The sequence below is a fragment of the Chenopodium quinoa genome, unplaced genomic scaffold (genome assembly GCF_001683475.1).
Source record: "Chenopodium quinoa cultivar QQ74 unplaced genomic scaffold, ASM168347v1, whole genome shotgun sequence".
Classification (NCBI taxonomy): domain Eukaryota; kingdom Viridiplantae; phylum Streptophyta; class Magnoliopsida; order Caryophyllales; family Amaranthaceae; genus Chenopodium; species Chenopodium quinoa.
The window spans coordinates 5,145,845-5,169,499 of NW_018742329.1; positions in this window are offsets into that span (position 1 = coordinate 5,145,845).

Genomic DNA, 23,655 nt, shown 5'->3' on the forward strand with positions numbered 1-23,655 from the left:
TTTGTATATTTTCTTTGTGCATTGCAATAGTATAGCTAAAATAATATCTCATATTATACTATGCAATACAGTATATAAATTACATATTTTAAAACTTTAAAAATATGACAAGCCTATTAAGATCTCTTAGGACCATATTTTGAAGTACAGAATATTATAATATCATTAAATTGTTAAATTTCATTTGCCATGGTATAGTTCATGATTTCAAATGGGACAAACATTATTAAAAATTAGAGAGGTACAAATTTCTCCACTCTACTCCCTACCCCTCATTAAAAATGAGTCATTACATTAATTTGATACCATTTTGATGTAAAGCTAGTCCAATGTATTTGGTAATAATTTTGACTATTTAGCAGAAAATATTGTAAGAGAAGAAATATAAGCTAATGATTGTTTAATACACCAATTTATCTTAAAAAAAAAAACCATAAAATTTCGACAAATTAATATGAGAGGGAACAATATTTCAATAAATTTGGGACTGTAGGAGGAGGAAGTTGATTGACTGATTGTTTAAAATGGATGCATGAGATGTATAGTCACTTAGTCAGTAGAAGCTAAGGTAAACACATCTCATGTTTATTTACTTCCCCCACCCACCCACCACACACCATATATGCATATGGATATTAATATACGGAGTACAACTTTGATCATCATTTCCTTTAATTATATATTGGTAAAATTATTTCAAAAACAATTGATATTAGGAAAGTATACATAGGAAAGTATACATTTTAAGTAGTCTAACAACCTCATACACAATAATGTTCGCTTTTTATAGTACTAAACTAAATCACAACCGTTCATTTTTATTAACTAACATAAACTACCGACATGAAAAATACACCACATTCTGCATCACATTCAAAAATCAATTGAATTATATTATAGGAAAAATGGAAACTAAAAATCCAACCTTTGTGTGGTCTGACAAAAAAAAATCCAATCTTTAATTAATCTCACAAAAATCCAACTTTTATACACCACTTCTCCCAAAGATCCATTACCTATTGATGACCGATTTTTGCAAGTTATGTGTCACGTGTCAGTCATTAATTAGTCAATTATTTTTGTAATCATTAAAAAACAAAAAAAAATAAAAGAAAAAAAAAATCAGAAAAGCCAAAATCCCCATCCCCACCTCCTTCCCTGACCACCCCATCCCCGCCGCACCTAACCACCACATCCCCATCCCCATCCCCATCCCCACTGCCCCCTAACCTTGAAACCCGACAACCTTGAAACCACCACACCAACCCCCCTTACCCAAAACTGACCACCGCAGCCACCCATGCCCTTAAATCCTACCACCCTTTACTCAAAACTGACCACCCATACCCTTAAATCCTACCACCCCTTACACGAAACTGACCATCACAGCTACCCCCAAACTCGACCACAGACTACCCCCAAACACGACCACCCACGTCACCCCTAAACACGAACACCCACGACACCCATACCCTTAAACAAGACGAAATAGGGGGCGAGTTTAGGGGTGGTTGGGTTTTAGGTTGGCTAGGGTGGTCGGGGTTCTGGGGTGGTTGGTGTAAGGGTTGGGGCTTTGTGGGTCGAGTTTCGTGGGGTGGCTGGGGTGGTCGGGTTTTAGGTTGGCCGGGTGTAGACACCCATTTGTGTCTCCCCAAAACAAAACCCAGTGATGAGTACCTTTCACGTCGAATCATAATCGAATGAAGTAAAAGTGTGTAAAGTTTAGTGTTGCGGAAAGTTTTAATTTCTTTTCTCTTCTCTCTGTTTTTGAAAACTTATTTTAAGAAAACAGCCAATCCAGTTTGGTTGGTCCATGATATGGGTCCAATAGTAGTGTAGTTGGATAGGGCTTGACAAGAGCTTTCCAACGATATATTATAAGCCCAATTCCGATGAATATTGAGGAAGTTATGGCCAAATTACTGAACTGGGCCCGGTTTGAGCCTCATATGCGGCCCAATGATCTAGGGGAGGGCCTAATATGGATTTATCATTCCTAATACAATTAGGAATGGTTTTAGTCTTCTAGATTCTTCTAGAAAGTTCTTTTCATTCCTAATTCAATTAGCATTGATAAATTGACTTTTGTTGACTTTTAAGAGTTTTAATTAGAATCAAAGAGCATTTTTGAGGAAAAATACGATTTTATCCTCCTGTACGGCAATTTCTATCTGATTTTAAGAAAACGCGTCAAATTCCTAGTTAGCGCCAAACGCCAGCTGTAGCGCCTGACGCTACGCATGGCGCCTGGCGCTAGCTTTGGCGCCTGGCGCCAAGGTCAGCGTTTGGCGCTAATTCCTGTTTTACGCGTCAGAACTCTGTTTTTGATATTTTATCTTTTTGGCTGATTTTTCTATAAATAACTCGTAAAAACTCCGTTTTCATTCACCCAGAATCATCCACAATCATCTACAATCACCTACAATCTACCAATTCTCTCTCTTTTTTCTAAACTAGCTTTTCACAAATACATAAAAAATTCCGCATTCATTAGATCTAGATACACCTAGCCATATTCGAAGTTGCCTTCGCCCTAGACGTGAAAGAAGTATGAGGCATCAAAGTAAGTATTTTAATAGTTTTTATTGGTGTTATGATGTAGAAATAATGTTTAGGTTGTTATTATGATATTCCTAGTATCATGTCTAGGGTAACTTTAATACCAAGTATGATTAAAAGTATGATGCCTTTTATGTTCTTCCTAATATTTATTCATGTTAGTATTATGTTAGGGTTAAAGCTTTGATTTTTATTGCTTAATGACATGCTAGGGTTTGTTATTAATCTTGTTAGTATCATGCCTAGGATCTTGCTATTATTATTATGCTTTAACATGAAAATTATGATTATTTTTTATTATTATTGTTATAATTATTATTAATTTATGATTATATATTATGTTGCTTGAGCATATTATTTTTATTTCTTGATCACACTTTTTATGCATGTTTAAAGGGAATTGGTATTTGTAATCCCGCTTAATAAGATAATTAATAATCTTGTTTGGGGTTAATGTGATTATAATTCAAGTGATGGCCAATAATAGTTTATTTGTGCATTTAATATTCAACCAACATAGATAAACAGGTTTAGGGTAATCCTAATGATTGCATGTTAGTCAGAAAGCGCACATGAATACGATCAGAATAAAGTATAGGTCTATTATTAGGGCAGGTTCAATCTCTTTTAGGTTGGATTTGTACCTTCATCGCCGAACCCTATTTGGTTCAAGACCTTATTGGAGTTGACGATTTCTTGGATCGTTAAGGGGTGTAACCTTCACCCTGTGAATGGTTTACAAGTTCCTAAAAAAACTTGTTGGCGACTCTTTTGCTCTATCTTCTTTCCCTTTGCACGCCACCGTACTTTAGTGTATGATCACAGTGGGGTTCAAGTTAGGGGATTAACGCTTGAAATATTCTGTACAGTTTTTGGCGATTCCACTGGGGAGGATTTCTATTTTAATTCCTGAATTTGTTTCGGCAATGATTTAGAATGAGTGGATGAGACTCGAAACGTTCTAAGTATTTCATGTGCATAATTTTGATTAACATTATTATAATATTTATAAAAAAGATCTCATTGGAAAGACTATCCGTAATGTGTTAAAAACATAGGATTTTACACGTAGGAAATTTGAGAAATATCTTTCACAAATAGGACCGAAATGACACTGCGCGAAACTGGGAAATTTTATCGAGCACAGAAAGCTGCTGAGGCATGTAAGAATTAGCGTCAAGGACCAGAGCATTAGCGCCAGAATTTTAACTGTAGTGCTAGACGACAGTTCTGTCGCCAGGCGCTACAGCTAAAACTTGGCGCCAATCTCTGTTTGCTGGCGCCAAATTCTTCCAATACCGAGCCAGAAATATGCGTTCTAATTTCGACCAGTTTTTCGTATTGTTTGCTCGATCCTACTTCCTGATTGAGTTTTTCTCACTTTTCTAAAACCCATATGTGTTCTACATATGGACATAACCCTCTGGGAATTCATGCTCCATCTACCTGATTGAACGCTCTGAGCAACAAAGGGTACATCCGAAAATGTTGAATTCACCAAACCATGGAAGCGAGTTTTTCTAAAACTCGCGGTGTCCCATCCACTTGCGCCAACCCTTCACGGTTAGGCTTCCGCGCGGTGCATCCAGACAATTAACCATGGACCCTCTGTTGAATAAACCATATCCCGAACTTTAGAGAACTAGAGCCATGGTTAGGTTGCAAACTCATTGCATCATATTGTGCCTACTTGACTAATTGTGCATTATTTGTTGTGCATATACTATGGTTTCTTAACCGTTTGTTTGACTTATGTTGAGATTAAATAAATTAATGACTTAAAGAACTGTGCCTAATTAATTAATTTGAATAAATAAAGTCTAATATTTTAATCAGAATTGACCTAGTACGACTTTAGGCATGCCCCTGTTGATTAATAACACCGAAAACAGTCTCAGATTGAAGCTCCAGCATTGGCGCCAAAGTCTGAACTGTAGCGCCACTATGTGGAGTGTGGCGCCTGGCGACAGCTCTGTCGTCTGGCGCAACACTGCAAAGAGAGGCGCCAGTCCTGCCGTTTTGACGACAGTTCAGATTATTGATCGAGTCATTACTTTGTGTCTAATTAACCAGTTTGCTAATTAATTCGGTTAATTTTCGCTGTCAATAATACTTGGTTGAGTCATTAATTGAGTTTAGGCACTAAGTCCCATGGTCTTACACAAGAGTCCAAATATGTCACTTACACTCAACGCACACCAATACACACACTTTGACCATGTCTAAGAGAGTCTTGTATGCGCGTTTTTTCCGCCATTTTTTTAGGGGGGTAAGTCGGATATTAATCCTACAATTTAAAAACTATACTTAGTTCCCTAAAAACATACACATTATTTTTGCCTAAAAAATATGCACCCATTTTTTTTTAATTTTTTCTCTTTTAAAAACCTTAAAGTCAAGTCGATTCGAGTCAAGTAATTAAAACGCAAATTGGTTTAAATTACAGCGCGTGGTCAAGAAAGGAAGGATGGTTAATCAAAGACAAACTTTTCGTACAAGTCCAACTTTTCGACAAACCCATAGCTCGTAAGAGGAAAGCTAGGACAATAATGGCAACACAAGAAGAAGTCAATGAGATTAGGAACCAACTGGTTACCGTGACCGAGGCACTGAAGCTCCTCACACTTAAGATCGATGATCCCGTGAAACAACAATAGATGGACCTCATGCAAGAGAGTCTAAGCAAGCTATCTAGCGACTACAAGTTTCAAGGGCTTACTTCACAAGGGGTCTCGGTGGACAAAGATCTTCTTCCGTAGAAGTTCAATGCCAACGACATCTCGAAATTCAAAGCAACTGATAACCCTTAATTTTCATTCAAGAGCCTTCGAAACAATAATGAGTATTAAGGGTATCGATAAGAAGGTGTTCCCCTCTCTGTTATCACTATCTCTCGAGACTGTTTGCCAACAATAGTTCTTTTCTCTCGAAAAAGAAAAGACCTCCGCCTGGGAATCCATAGCAAACGCTTTCGTTGATAAGTATAAATGCAACATTCAAGTTGAGACTGACCAGAGGGAGCTTGAAATCCTCAATCAGAAAGAGAACGAAGGCTTCACCTCTTTCTTTAATAAATGGAGAGAAACCTCAGCTAAGATGATCGAGGTGCCGAGTGAAAAAGAATATGTAAGGTTTTTCATAAAAAACCTTCAAGAAAAATATTCCAAGCATCTCAAATATCAAAACAATCTCCATACCTTCAAGGCTGTCTACGACATTGGGATCAATATTGAAGACGACTTGGCTAAGTTAAAAGCTGCCAACAATAACTCCAACAGTGGCTGGAAAGGAAAGAAGAACGACAACCCTTCTTTTTCCAAAACCACCCACTCAAACAACGTTAGCACCTTTAACCTAGGTGAAGTCCTTGCTATGAATAACCAAGGATAAAAGAAACCATTTAGGAGGAACTTTACTCCTATTGGCATGAGTTATGACACCGCATTCGATCGATTAAATGCAAAAGGTCTTATAACTCCTATTGGACCATTTGGGGACCAACTATTCAAAAAGAGGTCGGCTAATTGGAACCCCAATGCACATTTCAAGTACCATCAAGGTAGGGGCCATCTCACCGAAAACTGTTGGAAGCTTAAGGAAGCTATCCAAGACTTAATCGATAACAACAAGCTACCATTGCCCCCTGTCAGTAAGAAGCCAAGTATTGATAATGCACCTCTTGCTCATGCGTTGGCTATCTCTGATGAGGAAAACGAGGTTGACCCCTCGTCTCTCATTAAACCTGTCAAAGAAATCCATGGAAGAGGAGGAAATCTTTTTCGACGCCATGGATAACCTTCCAAAACCAGCAAGTAAAGAGGACATACAATCGCTCACATTGTCTATGATGGAAGGATCGCATTTGCTACGTGAAACTCTCAAGGATATAAAGAAACTTCAAAAGAAATATGACGAGGTTCCACTCCCGAAAGATGATCCCAAGAGAGAATTCACACCCATGAGAACGACTTATGAGGCAAAGTGTTTTCCTTTACAAGTCACTGAAAAACCCAAGAAAAGTAATAGAATTTACACTCCAATTGGGATCCCATATGCACAAATGTTTGAAATGCTCTCCGAGAGTGGCGAGATCAAACCTCTCGAACCAAGACCATTCGAATCACTGAAAAGGATAGATAAATATTACTGTCAGTATCATCAATCAGGGGGTCACACTATCGAAAACTGTTTTAAATTCAAGGATTTAGTTCATAAAATGATTGATGAAAAGAAACTAGTCCAAGTTCCATAAGAAGACGATGCAACCATTAATGGAGTTTGGGACAATGATGAAGAAGACGTCTACTTAAAAAGACATAGAAGGATCTCCACCTTATGTGTCATACGTCATGGATGACTTTTGGGCTTAAGAAGACTCATCGATAGACGTCCTCATAAGATCCGGGAGAATGCAACCTCCCGTTTCAACACAACCCATGCCAACCACACAACAAGTTCCCATACCTATCATTGAAGACAACGATATTGTTAAGCAGTTTAAGAAAACAAAAGTTGAGATGAACGTATGGAAACTTTTGGCGACATCTCGAGAACATAGGTTGGCTGTAATGAATGCCTTGGACAAAATAGGGATAGATTCTGACACCACTCCTGAGGGGTTGGCCAACTTCCTCACGAGTGATCTTCCTAGTCCAATCAATTTGATCACCTTTTCTGACAAGGATTTACCTCCAGAAGGTGACAAACATTACAAGGCACTAAACCTCACGGTAGTCTGCAAGAGAATGAACGTCCCTATGACTCTTGTAGACAATGGATCGGCCATCAATGTCTTTCCACTTAGAACTGCAAGGATGCTAGGCATAAGGGATGAAGATTTAACTCCGTCTACACAAGGAATAAGGGCCTACGACAACACTCGTCGTCAAGCTCTTGGTAAAATTACCATAAATGTAACGGCGGGAGCAATAGAATATGCTACTACTTTCCAAGTAGTTGACATTAAAGCTTCGTTCAATTTGCTGTTGGGGCGCCCTTGGCTTCATGACCTAAAGGTCGTCCCCTCATCTCTCCACCAACAAGTAAAAGCTATAGTTGGAGGAATTCCTATCACCAACGATGCTTCACCCATGAGAATCAAGTCTATAGAAAATCCCATAATTAACATGGAGCACGACGAAGATGATGAAGACTTATGGGGCTTCAACAAAGAGGTCTCCTTAATCCAGGAGGATGAAAGGACCCCTCTTTCCCATGACCCCCATTCCAACATGATTGTAAATGTTATTATGAAGAAAGAAGGACATTTCCCTGGGTTGACCCTAGGAAAGAAGAAGGGAATAGAAAAATCGCTGGAGTCACCTGGCCTCCCTAAGTTAGACACTTTTGGACTTGGTTTTGAACCGACTCGGAAAGATCTCAAGCGAGCCCAGGAAAAATCAAAGGCACGTAGAGACGCTCGCACTCAAAAGAAAGCAATCCCAATGGATCAGTACCCTCTCACGCTTAATGGTCAATTCATAAAAGAAGGAGAGGACTATCCATGCCATGAATTTCCCGAGCCATTTGTCGTAAACGGCATAAGGCAACCGGGATTTGAAATTTTCTTAGATTGTTATTTCATAGATGAAATCCCAACTCCTGTCCATAAGGAGAAAGCACCCCCATGCTTTAACTTTAACGTCATGGGATTATTGTTTGGGCGAGAAAAGAATGAGCCAACTTACAAAGAGGATAACTCCTCGCTCATTCAAACAGTCCTACAAAGCGAAAGCTTCAATCCCTCGAAGCTAATTACTCCAGCTCAAGGATCACTACAAGGGTGGCGCAAGACTATCAAGGTGACTACTCCAAGTGGAAGGAAGATATCCATCACGACAGGGCAAGGACCAATGTTTGAAGAGTCGTCTGAGTCAGAGTCTCTCCCTATAGAGTCATCTAGGTCTTTAATAGTAGCACCTCCCCCCCTCTATTTATTCTCCTAGAATAGTTAGTGATCAAGTCCCTGAGGACATATCACTCTTTGATGTAATGATCTCAGAGTATAATAATATTTCTTCTTCTCCTTATTTCTTGTGTTCTTCTCTAACCCAAGATGACGAGCATTGTTTAACTAACAATGAAAAAAAGACAAAGAATTTATTATACCAATGGAAACACTTGAAAAGAAAACACCGATAATTGAAGAAACTGAGACGGTTGATATCTCAAATGATTCAACCAATAAAAGAGAAGTTAAAATTAGATTTACACATAACGAACAAGAAAGAACCGATTTAATTAACTTACTTAAAGAATTTATCGATATATTTGCTTGGTTGTACGAAGATATGCCAGGCATTGATAGAGAAATAGCTCAACACACTATACCACTAATTCCAGGAATGAAACCTGTAAAACAAAAGTTACGTCGAATGAAACCCGATGTAGCTCTTAAAATAAAAGAAGAAGTCCAAAAACAAATAACTGCAGGTTTCATCAAGGTATCTAAATACCTCAAATGGGTCGCCAACGTCGTCCCAGTTCCAAAAAAAGACGGAAGGGTAAGAATGTGTGTCGACTATCAAGATCTAAATAAGGCAAGTCCAAAGGACGACTTCCCTTTACCACACATCGATATTCTGGTAGGTAACACGGCGAATCACGTACTTCTCTCGTTCATGGACGGATACACAGGTTACAATCAGATTCTTATGGCAGAAGAAGACATGGAGAAAACAACCTTTATAACACCATGGGGCGCTTACTGCTACACGGTAATGCCATTCGTGTTGAAAAACGCGGGTGCTACTTACCAACGTGCAACAACTGCCTTGCTCCATGACATGATGCATAAAGAATTCGAAGTATACGTTTACGACATGATTGTGAAATCAAAAGACCGTCAAGGCCATCAAGTAGCCTTAAGGAAATTCTTCAAAAGGCTAAGAAAATATAATATGAGGTTGAACCCATATAAGTGTGCTTTTGGAGTCACCTCAGGCAAGCTTTTGGGTTATGTCATAAGCTCTAGAGGAATAGAGATAGACCCAACCAAAATCAAAGCAATCATGTCAATGCCACCGCCCAAAACCGAGAAACAGATTCGAGGATTTATTGGCCGGTTGCAATACATAAGTAGGTTCATATCGAAATTGACGACGATATGTGAGCCGATCTTCAAAAAGCTTAAGAAAAATGTACCAGTAATATGGGATGACGAGTGTCAAAAAGCCTTTGAAAAGATCAAAGCCTATCTCGCAAATCCTCCCGTATTAGCCCCAACACTTCCTGGAATACCTCTTAGGTTATATTTGACGGTTACCAAAGAGACAATGGGAGCTATGCTAGCATAAGAAGTAGAAGGCAAACAAAACGCAATCTACTATTTAAGCAAGAAAATGCTCGAATATGAAGCACGCTATACGCCACTTGAAAAATTGTGCCTCTCCTTGGTGTGGGCCACAACCAAGTTAAGACATTACATGCTAGTGCATATCGTCTTTGTAGTCTCCCGATTAGATCCACTCAAATATCTATTTGAGAAATCTACACTCAATGGACGCATATCGAGATGGATAGTCAATTTAGCCCAGTTTGATGTACGGTTTATGCCGCAAAAAGCTATCAAAGGATATGTGGTGTCAGATTTTATAGCAGACTTTCCAATAGAAGACTCGACGCCAATACAAGAAAATGAATTTCCAGATGAAGACTTAATGGTTACTTAAGATGATACTTGGACCTTGTACTTCGACGGAGCCTCAAACCAAAAGGGATGTGGCGTTGGAGTATTACTAGTATCACCTAAAGAAGAGCATATCCCAATCTCCATAAAACTTGATTTAGACGTTACCAACAACGCTGCTGAATATGAAGCATGCGTGGTAGGCCTTGAAACAACTTTGACATTGGGAGTAAAAAAGTTAAGGATATTCGGAGACTCTTCTTTGATTATCAATCAAATATCTAAGAGGTGGAAAGTAAGGAGTGAAAGTCTAGCCCCTTACCAAACCTATCTGGAAACTCTTACTGGTCAGTTAGAGAAGGTAGAGTACACATACCTACCTAGGGAAGAAAATCAATTTGCTGATGCCTTGGCAAGACTAGCCTCAATGGTTAGGATTTCCACGAAAATCGAGCAAATGCCTCTAACTATAGAGAAAAGGCACAAACCAACATACACCCAGGCTATAGAAGATGATGAAGTAGTCCAAGACGAAGAAGAAGAAGAAGAAGAAGAAGAAGAAGAAGAAGAAGAACCGTGGTACACGGATATACTCAATTATGTTACCAAAGGAGAATACCCTCCCCATGCTGACAAAAGAGCAAAACGAGCATTAAGACTCTTAGCTTCCCAATATGTACTCATAGACAACGAGATACATAAAAGGGTACCTAAAGGTCGAGCTCTCTTATGTGTAGGAAAAAAGGATGCACAAAGAGCAATGAGGATAGTCCACGAAGGAATCTGTGGCACTCATATAAATGGAAAAATGTTAGTCCAAAAGATAATGCGAGAAGGATATTATTGGATTACAATGAATAGGGATTTCAATTAATACGTAAAAAGATTCCCTAAGTGCCAAATCTATGCCAATTTACAACATGTTCCTCCATCCTTGCTCTACACCTACACGTCGCCATGGACATTCTCTACATGGGGAATTGTCATCATCGGCAAAATCACTCCCCCAGGAGCAGGAGGCCATGAATATATCTTAGTAGCAATTGATTACTTCACAAAGTGGGTCGAAACGCAATCATACACTAAACTCACTGCAAAACATGTAGCGCTCTTTATCGAGAGAAATATTATTTGTCGATACAGAGTCCCACATGAAATGATAAGTGACAATGGAACTCACTTTCAAGCCGAACACTACGTGAAAAAATGTATTTGGCACCGGTTCAAACCCGGCCTAAGGCACCAGTTTGAACCGGTGCCTATTTGGGGGGTGCCAAAAAGGGGTTTAAAAAGGCACCGGTTCAAACCGGTGCCAAAACTTGAAGTTGGCATCGGTTAACCGGTGCCAAAACTGGGTTTTAAAAAATGTGGAATTGTTTTTGGCACCGATTAACCGGTGCCAAAAGTGCCAAATATTATAATTTATTTATTTATTTATTTATTTTTTAGAACCGCAAAAAATTAAAAATCTGACTTAAATTATTTATAACATCAAAATATAGATAGAATTTCAATCAACATAATCAAAAATTTACAATATATAATCAAAACAATTTTACAATATAGATCAATACAGTAGTAGTTCAATTACAACAAGGAAAAAAAAAATATCGAACAATTAATATAATTAAGCTTCCATCTTGCTCAATATAAAAAAAAATTTCGAACGATTAATATAATTACAACATATAAAAAAATTACAATATAAATAAAAAAATAAACTCAATATTCTTGCAACTTGCTTCTTCCATTTAAGATCTAACTCAAGATACCTGCACCAATTCAAGCAAAAAAAAAAAACGATTAACCCAAAACATCATTTAAAAAATAAAATCCAGAAAAAATAAAAAATAAAATCGAATAAAATAAATATAAAAAATAAAATCGAATAAAATAAAAAAAAATCGAAAAATAAAAAAGAAAATCAATTGGCAAGAAAAAAAAAACCCTGAACATCATTTAAAAACCAAAATTGAACCCGTAAATTAAAAACCAAAATCGAAAATCTGAAGAAAAAAAAAACAACTCAGATAATAAAAAAATTTCGAATTTAAATCGAAAATTAAAAAAGAAAATCCCAAAACAAACCCAGAACAAATCTTGCATCTTTAACGGATCTAAATCAAGTAAAAAAAAAAAATCAACAAACCCAAAAACGCATGCATTAACCCAGAAATCTAAAAACAAAATCAAAATAAAAAAAAACAATCGAAATCGAAAAAAAAAACCCAGAAATAGAAAAAAAAAGTACAATCGAAATCAAATAAATTAACCCAGAAATTGAAATAGTTGAACTCGGAAAAAAATTGAAATCGAAAGAAAAATCCAAAACCTAGAAAAAAAAAAATAAAAACGTAACAAAAAAAACCGAGAAATCGCTGAAAAAAAATCAAAATCAATTGAAGGAAGAGTTTGAAATTAAGAAAATAAAAATCGAAAAACAAACTATTAAATTCGATTGAAAAACCTCAAAATCGATTGAAAAACCTCAAAATCCGTGTTGCATGTTATTGTCTTCGAATTTGTTAGTGGTTTTCGAGTGATGATAGAAAGGAGGAAGAGTTCCAGAAAGATAAATGAAGGAGAGGAGAGGAGAACGGCGACGTGAAAGAGGAGAGGAGAGGAGAGAGAAAGAGGAGAGGAGAGGAGAGAGAACGGCCGAATGAAATATTTAGGGTTTGGGGTAGTTATAAGGGCGGTTTTTTTTTAATATGTAAATGAACCGGTTCGTAAAGGCACCGGTTCAAACCGGTGCCCTTTTTATTATTGGCACCGGTTTGGGCTGAACCGGTGCCTTTTCCATTTGTTTAAAAACCCGCCCAATTTTGGGCCGATTTTTGGCACCGGTTTGGCCTGAACCGGTGCCATATGGGGGTGCCTAATGCTATTTTTCTACTAGTGGAATGTGAAGAATTGTTACAAAAATATAGCATTCAACATCATCATTCTTCCCCTTATAGGCCTCAAGAAAATGGAGCAGCCGAGGCAGCCAATAAAAATCTAAAGACTATCATCGAGAAAATGACGGAAAATTATAAGGATTGGACTGAAAAACTTCACTTCGCATTGTGGGGTTACCGCACGTCAATTCGCACATCAACAGGAAATACGCCATTTTCCTTGGTATATGGAATGGATGTCGTACAACCTGTCGAACTAGAGATTCCATCTCTACGCATCGCATTAGAGCGTAAACTCGATGAAGTTGAATGGACTAGGGCAAGATATGAAGAATTAATTCTACTCGATGAAAAACGACTAGAAGCTCCACATCACACTCAGTGTTATCAAACTCGTATGGCTAGGCATTTTAATAAGAAGGTCAAGACAAGAAACATCAAAGTAGGAGACTTAGTGTTAAAAGAATTAAGGAAAAATGTTTTAGATCCAAGGGGAAAATTTAGTCCTAATTGATCTGGACCCTACATTGTCAAAACAATCCTGTCAGGAGGTGCAGCAAAACTAACTGATATGGATGGCAATGAGTTCTCGAACATGACAAATCTTGACCAACTTAAGAAATACTACCCATAATTACTTGAGTAGGATACTCAAGAGAGCTACGTTTGGCCTGATTCCTTAAGAAAGGATACATAGGCAACCCTTTACTGGTGCGGCCACTTTATTTTCCAAAAATCTCGCATCCCAGAATTAATTAAAAAAAAAAATTCGACAGAAGATCGGCTAAATATCGGCGTCACGGAAAACATTCCAGCGCCAACCGACGACCGTTAGCGCCAGACAATGGCATCGTCGCCTGACGCCAGACCGCCATGGCCGACGCCAGTCCCGAAATCGTGGCGCCAAATAACAGTTAAAATTCTGGGAATATTTCGGTGTTTTTCGGAAACTTTTCGACTTCCGTACTCGAAAAATTTCTGGAAAATTAATTTCTTTTTGTTTTCATTGCTTTAATAAAATAAATTTAAAGTAAATAATTTAATTAAAAGCTGAAATTTCATTAATAAAATAAAATTACATTATTGATGGAATTTTAATAAAGCTGAAATAAATTAACTTTAAATAAAAAATATAAACTAAGTCTAATAATTGGAAATTAAGCAATTCTCCTAATCTTCCTTTTCTTTCCTAGCCCTTTTCCAATTTTTTTCTACTTCCTCCTCCTCATCCATAACCTTAGCTAGTAGGCATCCTTTAGAGGACCTACATTCAATCTTGGAGTAGATAGTTTCCCTTTCAGCTAAGACTCCATGCTTCTTTTCTACCCAAGCTTTTTTCTCTGTGGTGTCAACTTTCCTTTTTCTCTTATCTTTCGTAGTACTTTTCTTCCTAGGCATTGCAGGTGTTTTGAATTCAACTCTTTCACCTAAGCGTTCCTTAGCAGGAATCACCCTGTCACCTAGACGACTCTTCACATCAATTTTACCCTGATTTTTCTTCAAGTCCTTTGAAGGTTTCTTCAGCAGCCACTTCTTCACATCATTGGGCAAGGAAGGAGGGACCTTTTGGGTAATCACTTCCCATAGAGGTCTAGCGCTCCAATATGCATCAAATTTGACTACTTCCTGGGAGATAGGGAACTCGTAGGGAGGACGAAGATCTCCGGAAGGAATATTCTGAAGTAGCCCGTATTGTCTTTTTACCCTGCAGGGATAATAATAAGTCATACGGGACAAACTTGGAAGACGGCAGAAAGGTTGCTTGTTAACACCAACCATCCTTTCTATTTTCCACCAAGGGATGACCCACTTGATGGCAAAATTGCGAGATTCGAAGACCCTTTTCCACTCGTGATGCCCCATCTTAGAGAATCGTTTCTTCCTCCTCACGAAGCAATTCGGAGTGTACTTCTCAATATTGTCTGGAGGGCTAATTAATTCCAGCCTTTCCATTAGCCACATCTGTAAAAAAAATTGCAATGCAAATAAATTATTATTACTATACAAAAATATATTTTTTGATTTATGTAATTAAAAATATTATTTTTCTACCTGTAATAAAATTGGAGAGCCCTGAAAAGGTGCTTTTGGATTCATTTTCAATTCATCTAGACCAATCACAGTCTCTCCAACTATTAATGGCATTGAATTTCTCCCTGATTCAATTTGTTCTAATACGGTGGTTTTAATTAATATAGCTATTATATTAATTATATTTTTTTTTGGTATTTTATTTAGATTAATTTCTAGATTTTTATAAACCCAATATTTTATTTGACTTTTCCCTTTTTCATTTTTTCTTTTTGGGTAAGAAAGTCGGATACCCTCCATCAATAATAAAAATGACGGAATTTTTGCGCAAAATTACTTGTCACACTTCCTTGCACACACAAACTTGCACATAATAATGATAATAATAATAAATGAAAAAAAAACATGATAAATAAAATAAACTCATAATAGTATGTACATACAAAATATGTCTAAAATGAGTCTAACTAAAAGGCAAAGTTCTATACAAAGTCAAATAAATAATAAAAAGCACAGGTACAAACTACGGTGCCGGGGGAGGTAAACCCATCATCGCATAGAACTCCGCCGTACGAGGAGTAACCTCTCCACTTGCTCCAACTCCAGCTCCAGCATCAGCTACAGTCTCCGCAGGAGGAGGAAAACTCAACGTGGGACCAGTCCACCCTAGATCAACTTGAGGTTGAGGCTGCGGAGGCTGCTGCGATGACGAGCCAACCTCGTACATCCCACCACCTCTAAGAGCCGAGGTAGCCTCTCCCTGGCCTACCGGCGCAGCATGAGCACCCTCAGAGGAGGAACCTGAGCCCTCTACTACATCAGCACGGGTAGCCTCCGAGCGACCGCCTCTACCTCCTGAAGTAGTGGGGCGACGTCTCGAGCTAGACCTCGCCGGATCCCTCCGCACCTCAGGTCTCGTGCGGGTACGAGAAGGAATGGGCTTACCCTGCAAAAGAAATTAAAATCAAAAACAGGCAAAATCGAAGCGGTAGTGGAAAAACATATGAAAGAAAGACTACCTCCTGAACGGCGTCGTCCCGACGGCAAGTAGCCACGTTCCTCATCCGGACAAGCTGGCTCCGAAAGGCATCTATACATCGTGCCATCACCGAAACCACCTCGCGCGAGAACTGTCAAAGAAATAAGTCAGTAGACATGCATAATATATACGGACAAAAGTTGGAAATAAATAAGCTTACACGAGTCTGGTGGCGAGGAATCGACCGCTCCACGAAGTGCTCGTCCTCAGGAGCCGGAGGAATCATCTCCTCAATCGGCCCATATGTCCCCTGGTAATGGATAGACATACGGGGTGGCACGAACTCAGCAACGTCATCCTAACAAAGAAAAACAAAGTCAATGAAGCGTCACTTGGGGGCTACTTAACGAAAGGTAAAAGTTGAAAAATTGTACCGCCACATCCTCAGCCGGTACAGGAACTGGAGCTAAAAACGCCAGTAGCTCCTCCGCATAGCATCGCCCAGGGATCGTGTAGGATTGCCAAGGGGTACCAGCTCCCTCTGACATGCTCAACAACCTCGCGGCGTTAAACATGTGACGTGGTGGAGGAGCAGGAACGACAAAAATATCGGAGGAATGGTGTCTAGCAACCTTCTATCCAAGGTATGCAGTCGCTCCATAAGTCCCCAGGAAATAGCGACGCTTAGCAGAATATTGCGCGGCTAACCCAGGGACTACCAGGCCGACCCACGGCCAGTACAACACCTCAGGCTCCTGCAAAGAGCGTCAATCAGGAGAGAATATAAGGTATCACAAACTGGCAAATAGGAAAATAATCATACCACGATGATCCAATCTCGGACATACGCAGTGGACATCCCCACACGGCGGCAGCCCTAGGAAGCACTAACTGGAAACCTGCACGGCGACAGTCTTGCCGGTGCAGCAGAAGGGAAGTACTCGTAGAACCAGATCTACAAGGAGTTAAAATTATCAGCAAGTGCTAGCTAAAATGAAGAGCTAAACTCTATAGGGAATGATTTTTACCTCTACGACCCTCCAAAAGATGGACAAAGCAACATTCGTCCCAAAGGACCGGTGTTGACACGAGTCCCTCAGCGCTCGAAAGAAGTCAGCATAGGCCAAGCAAGCCCAGTCATAAGTCCCGATCCGATGTAGATCGCGGACAGCAGGAAAGTAGTAAAGCAGCGCCCTACTACCCTTGTTAGGGGAGAACGTCCCTGACAGCAAGATGAACGCAAAGATGCACACCTGCTGCTCTTGGGTGGTCGCACCATCGTCCAAAGCTGCTGCTAGAGTTGAACGGCGAATCCCCCTAGCGCTGAACTGAGACGACTCTACCTCAGCTCGAGCTCGAACAGCAATCGGACCCAATAGCTCCTCGACCTTAGGGGAAAAGACGTCGATCCCACTGTCGAACGGCAGTGGCACGGAGCTAAACTCCAGTCCTGTGATGAGACTGAAGTCGGTAGGAGTGACCAACATTTCACCCCAAGGAAAGTGGAAAGTGTTGGTGGTGTCCCAAAAAAACTCCACTAGAGCACGAACTACATGGTGACCCCCGCTGGAGGAAACCATCGCCTCGGAGGTCTTGTACAACGCAGTAAGACCGCAACACTCCCACAGAAGTCTCGTCTCGAATTCTCTGGCGATGTACATCTTGTACAGATCGCCCAAGCCGTCACAGCCAGAGCCATGACAGCGCGTCCTCCCAACAGTGATGCCCCGTCTCACCTTCTCAGAAATGTGGTGGACAGGGGAAAAGAACAAGGTCCGCTCATCCCACTCGGGGAGTCGACCAAGCGAAGTGGACGGCTCGGCATCGTCCTCCACGGGCTCATGCTCCCGTCGAATGTCTCGGGACCGTGAACCAGAACCTCGCTGTCTAGCCATGCAACATTGTGCAGAATTATCATAAATTAAGGTTCTATAGTATTTAATGTTCGCCTAGCCGCATGATACTATGTTCGCAAAAAAACAGAGTACGTAGTACTAAAACAGAGCACAAGTTCAAATTGAGCATAACGACATTTTTCAAGCAATCAAACAATTTTTTGCAATACTATAGTAATTACTGTGACAAATTGGACAAGAATTGCTAGCAAAAAATAAAAAACGAGCCACATTGTATTCCCGACCTTAGGAGGTTCAACAATGGCAATTCATTCATTTCTTCACCAAATTGAGTCAAACAAGTCTCAAATTACTCCCAAGGCAATATATAAACATAATCAAGCAATTTTATGGCATAAAATTTGACAAACAAAGAGAATTGAGCACTCTAAGTTTTGAAATTTCATGAAATTCGAAAATAAACACATGCAAAATTCATTAAAACCGGTGTGAGTTTGAAGAAAACTTACATAGATCGGGAGAATGGATGAAATGAGCTTTGATTTGCAACAAATTTGAGCAAATTTGGTTGAGAAACGAGTAAGAACGAAGCAAATGAATTTCTGGAAATCTTCGAGCAAAAACGCGACGAGCAGCAGCGAAAATGAAGAAGAAAAGGGTATTTAAGGAATACCCTATTCTGGCGCCAAGCGCTAAATCTTGGCGTCAACAGATAGGCTTGGCGCCTGGCGCCAATCCCAGCGTATGGCGCTACAGCCAGTTATGTGGCGTTGATGTTATTTCAGCGGCGCCAGAATGTCTAGCCACTCAGTGCGGTTGTTCTAATTTTTTTCAATATGTTTTGGGTTCCTTGGTACGCCAGTTAGCCCCTCTAAGCAATTTGACACAATTTTTAGTAATCGGCTTGATTGCACAATGTGATCGACCTGATGAATGATCGTCTCACTTAGCTTAAAGCGCCTAAGCATTGGCTCATTAACAAAAGGCACCGACACACTGGTTCATTCAGAAAGGCACCGACATACTGGTTCATTCAGCGAAAGGCACCGACATACAGGTTCAGAAGCAACAAAAGCGCCGACGTACAGGCATAGCGGAAGCAAAGTTCAAGCGAGCTTTTAAAGATCGACAAGCGGAGATCTTCGATAATTTTCTTGGAAATTAATCGCAACAAATGAGGATAGCTTCAAGCGAGGATATCTTCGACATCATTCCCTAAATTGTGGAGAGTTGTCACAAACAACTGAAGGTGATTTCAACCGAAGTTATCTTCGATCATGTTCCTTTAGACGTGGAAGATGGTCACAAAGCGGGAGAGGATTGTTACAAGCGAAGCAATCTTCGATGGTATTCCCTTGGACGTGGAATATTATCAAAGCGGAGAGGATTGTTTCAAGCGGAGCAATCTTCGATGGTATTCCCTTGGACGTGGAATATTATCAAAGCGGAAGAGGATCGTTTCAATCGAAGCAATCTTCAATATTGGAAGCGGTTACAAGCGTAGCGGTTTTCAAGCGGGATAGCATTCTCTTGGCAGGAGGTCATCAAAACAAGGATACAACAGCAAATCGGTTACTTTTAGAGGCGTGTGCTCGACGGTGCAAGATACGCGTTTCTTAACTCTCTTATCTGTTTGATTAACGCTAGTTTTGCAGGTATTGGCGTTACAAGAATGATTTAGGATCGTAGAACGTTTTGAATCATTCTCCGTCCCTATCGATACTTTGACTTTTGTTTTCGAAACTTGCGTTTCTCCAAACTCAGTCAAAGTGGGGGCTTCTGTAGACACCCATTTGTGTCTCCCCAAAACCAAACCCAGTGATGAGTACCTTTCACGTCGAATCAAAATCGAATGAAGTAAAAGTGTGGAAAGTTTAGTGTTGCGAAAAGTTTTAATTTCTTTTCTCTTCTCTCTGTTTTTGAAAACTTATTTTAAGAAAACAGCCAATCCAGTTTGGTTGGTACATGATATGGTTCCAATAGTAGTGTAGTTGGATAGGGCTTGACAAGAGCTTTCCAACGATATATTATAAGCCCAATTCCGATGAATATTGAGGAAGTTATGGCCAAATTACTGAACTGGGCCCGGTTTGAGCCTCATATGCGGCCCAATGATCTAGGGGAGGGCCTAATATGGATTTATCATTCCTAATGCAATTAGGAATGGTTTTAGTCTTCTAGATTATTCTAGAAGGTTCTTTTCATTCCTAATTCAATTAGCATTGATAAATTGACTTTTGTTGACTTTTCAGAGTTTTAATTAGAATCAAAGAGTATTTTTAAGGAAAAATACGATTTTATCCTCTTGTATGGCAATTTATCTGATTTTAAGAAAACGCGTCAAATTCCTAGTCAGCGCCAAACGCCAGCTGTAGCGCCTGACGCTACGCTTGGCGCCTGGCGCTAATTCCTGTTTTACGCGTCAGAACTCTGTTTTTGATATTTTATCTTTTGGCTGATTTTTCTATAAATAACGTCGTAAAAACTCCGTTTTCATTCACCTAGAATCATCCACAATCATCTACAATCACATACAATCTACCAATTCTCTCTCTTTTTTCTAAACTAGCTTTTCACAAATACATAAAAAATTCCGCATTCATAAGATCAAGATACACCTAGCCATATTCGAAGTTGTCTTCGCCCTAGACGTGAAAGAGGTACGAGGCATCAAAGTAAGTATTTTAATGGTTTTTATTGGTGTTATGATGTAGAAATCATGTTTAGGTTGTTATTATGATATTCCTAGTATCATGTCTAGGGTAACTTTAATACCAAGTATGATTAAAAGTATGATGCCTTTTATGTTCTTCCTAATATTTATTCATGTTAGTATCATGTTAAGGTTAAAGCTTTGATTTTTATTGATTAGTGACATGCTAGGGTTTGTTATTAATCTTGTTAGTATCATGCCTAGGATCTTGCTATTATTATTATGCTTTAACATGAATATTATGATTATTTATTATTATTATTATTGTTATAATTATTATTAATTTATGATTATATATTATGTTGCTTGATTATATTATTTTTATTTCTTGATCACACTTTTTATGCATGTTTAAAGGGAATAAGTATTTGTAATCACACTTAGTAAGATAATTAATAATCTTGTTTAGGGTTAATGTGATTATAATTCAAGTGATCGCCAATAATAGTTTATTTGTGCATTTAATATTCAACCAACATAAATAAACAGGTTTAGGGTAAACCTAATGATTGCATGTTAGTCAGAAAGCGCACATGAATACGATCAGAATAAAGTAGAGGCCTATTATTAGGGCAGGTTCAATCTCTTTTAGGTTGGATTTGTACCTTCATCCCCGAACCCTATTTGGTTCAAGACTTTATTGGAGTTGACGATCTCTTGGATCGTTAAGGGGTGTAACCTCCACCCTGTGAACGGTTTACAAGTTCCTAAAAAAAATACTTGTTGGCGACACTTTTTCTCTATCTTCTTTCCCTTTGGACGCCACCGTACTTTAGTGTATGATCACAGTGGGGTTCAAGTTAGGGGATTAACGCTTAAAATATTCCCTACACCGGGGTGGTTGGGGTTTTGGGGGTGGTCGGGGTATAGGGTGGTTGGTGTTAGGGCCAGCTTTTGTGGGCCGGGGTTGGCTGGGGTGGTCAGGGTTTTTGGGTGGTCGGGTTTTAGGTTGGCTGGGGTGGTCGGGTGGTGGGTTGCTGGGGTGGCGGAATCGGTGGATTGGTGAGTTGTTGGAGAGAGGAGAGAGAAAGAGGAGGAGTGAGAAGGAAAATTAATATAATTAAAAAAAAACTTTTTAACCTGTTTAATAGGTTAAAGGTCAAATGGATCTCTGAGAGAAGGTGGGGTATAAAGGTTCGAATTTGATGAGATTAAGGGAAGGTTGGATTTTTATTGTTGGACCGCGCAAAGGTTAGATTTTTAGTTTCCATTTTTCCTATATTATATACGCCCTCCGTTTTTAAATAATTGCTCAACTTTTCTTTTTCGACCGTTTTTGAATATTTGTTACATTTCTTTATTTGAAAAGCTTACATAATATTTAATTCATTTCTCTGACCTTGTGGACCCAACATAAATCATAATTTATTAATTCCATATTTTCTCTGCTCCAATTCTCTCCACTACCATAGCCGTCTTAAACTTTTTGGGGCCTGTGCTATTTATATATAAAAAAAAAGCTCCTACATTTTTTTTATGTCAAATAATTTGTATTTCTATAGGCTTAAATTCATAAATAAATATTACGGAGTAGGTAAGAAGCCTATAACTCCGTCTATGTTTAATTAAATTAATGTAAACCTTCATTTGTAAAAAACTTCCCAAAAAAAAAAAAAAGGTATGATTAGGCAATACTACGTAGCATTTACTAGATTCAAATAATGTGAAAATATACCGTAGAAAGTATTAAATAAGCCTTTAAAAAAAAAAGTATTGAATAAGAAATTATTACGAAAAAAATGAGTTGTTTCAACAAAAATGGGGAAAAAAAATTGACTTAGTTCGAAGGAAGTTTCGAACCCAATCCCCAGCAACAACTCTCAATAGCTTTCAATTTAAGAGTTTCCCACTCACCAACTCATCCAACTTATATTTGGAACTTTAGTACCCACTCAATTTCATTTATCTTAAGCTTATTTTTCCAGATTATGGGGCCTCCAACAAATTTGAGACCCTGTGCTATTGCCTAGCCCAATAGCCGGTCCTGTCCACTACTTTTGATTTTTATAATTTTTTGTTTTTCCACCTACTCCTCCACCTCCATATTTTATTACTTTTTTAATTTTTATTTTGTAATTTTTTTAAAATTAAATAAATAGTAAATCAACTGTTTACATTAGTCAATAAAAATAAATGGTTATGATTTGATTTTATACAATGTCCACAATTTTATGAGTTAAGATAATAATTAGATACTAAACTTTTTTCTTTCACCGTTTGGTACCTATGGTTAAATTTCAAGCCATTTAACTGATGATGACACTTATTTAGCCTTTTTTAAGATGATTTTTCACTGCTTTTGTATCTCGATCTTTTATCTCTTGTTCTTTAGTTTTACTTGTAATTTCTCTAGTTTGTGTTTTCCTTAGTGTTTTCTCATTTTCTTGCGTTTCTTAGTTTATTTTGCTTTTTATCCTTTACTTAGCTTGTTTGCTTCTCTTTGATTTTAGGAGATTGGTGATGTTCGAAAAGCTTATTGGCGTTCTCTCTGGGTATACAAAGCTTAAGATGTAACCCGGTTCCTCCTTTTGAGCTCAAAAGTAAAGGACTACAAGAGCCAAGTCTTCAGGGTCGCGCTCTCATGCTGCGTGGACATCAAAGTCGATGATGAACCCATCGTGAAGGCCTCTAGTGACTGCCTCCCCCAACATGTATCAAGTGGAGCGCACGGGAGCATCAATAACCGCACGAGGAAAACTCCCCTGCTCCTAGGCGCACCCACGCAAGAGGGAGGAGCGGCTGCGCAAGGCTGTGGCGCGGTTGCGCAAGTGGCAAGAGCGGCCGCGCAACCTCCTTCCCCGTGCCCTGTACCCATTTTGTTGCGGCCGCACTGAGAGGAGAGGTCGCACCATTTGGGGTTCTTTTTAGATGTCTAACTAACTTCTCCTTAGTTAGTTTTACTATATATAAAATTTCTTCATTTTTAGAGAGAGAATTACTTGAGAATTGAATTACAATTAAATTTTGATTAGAATTTTAGAGAGAGAAGC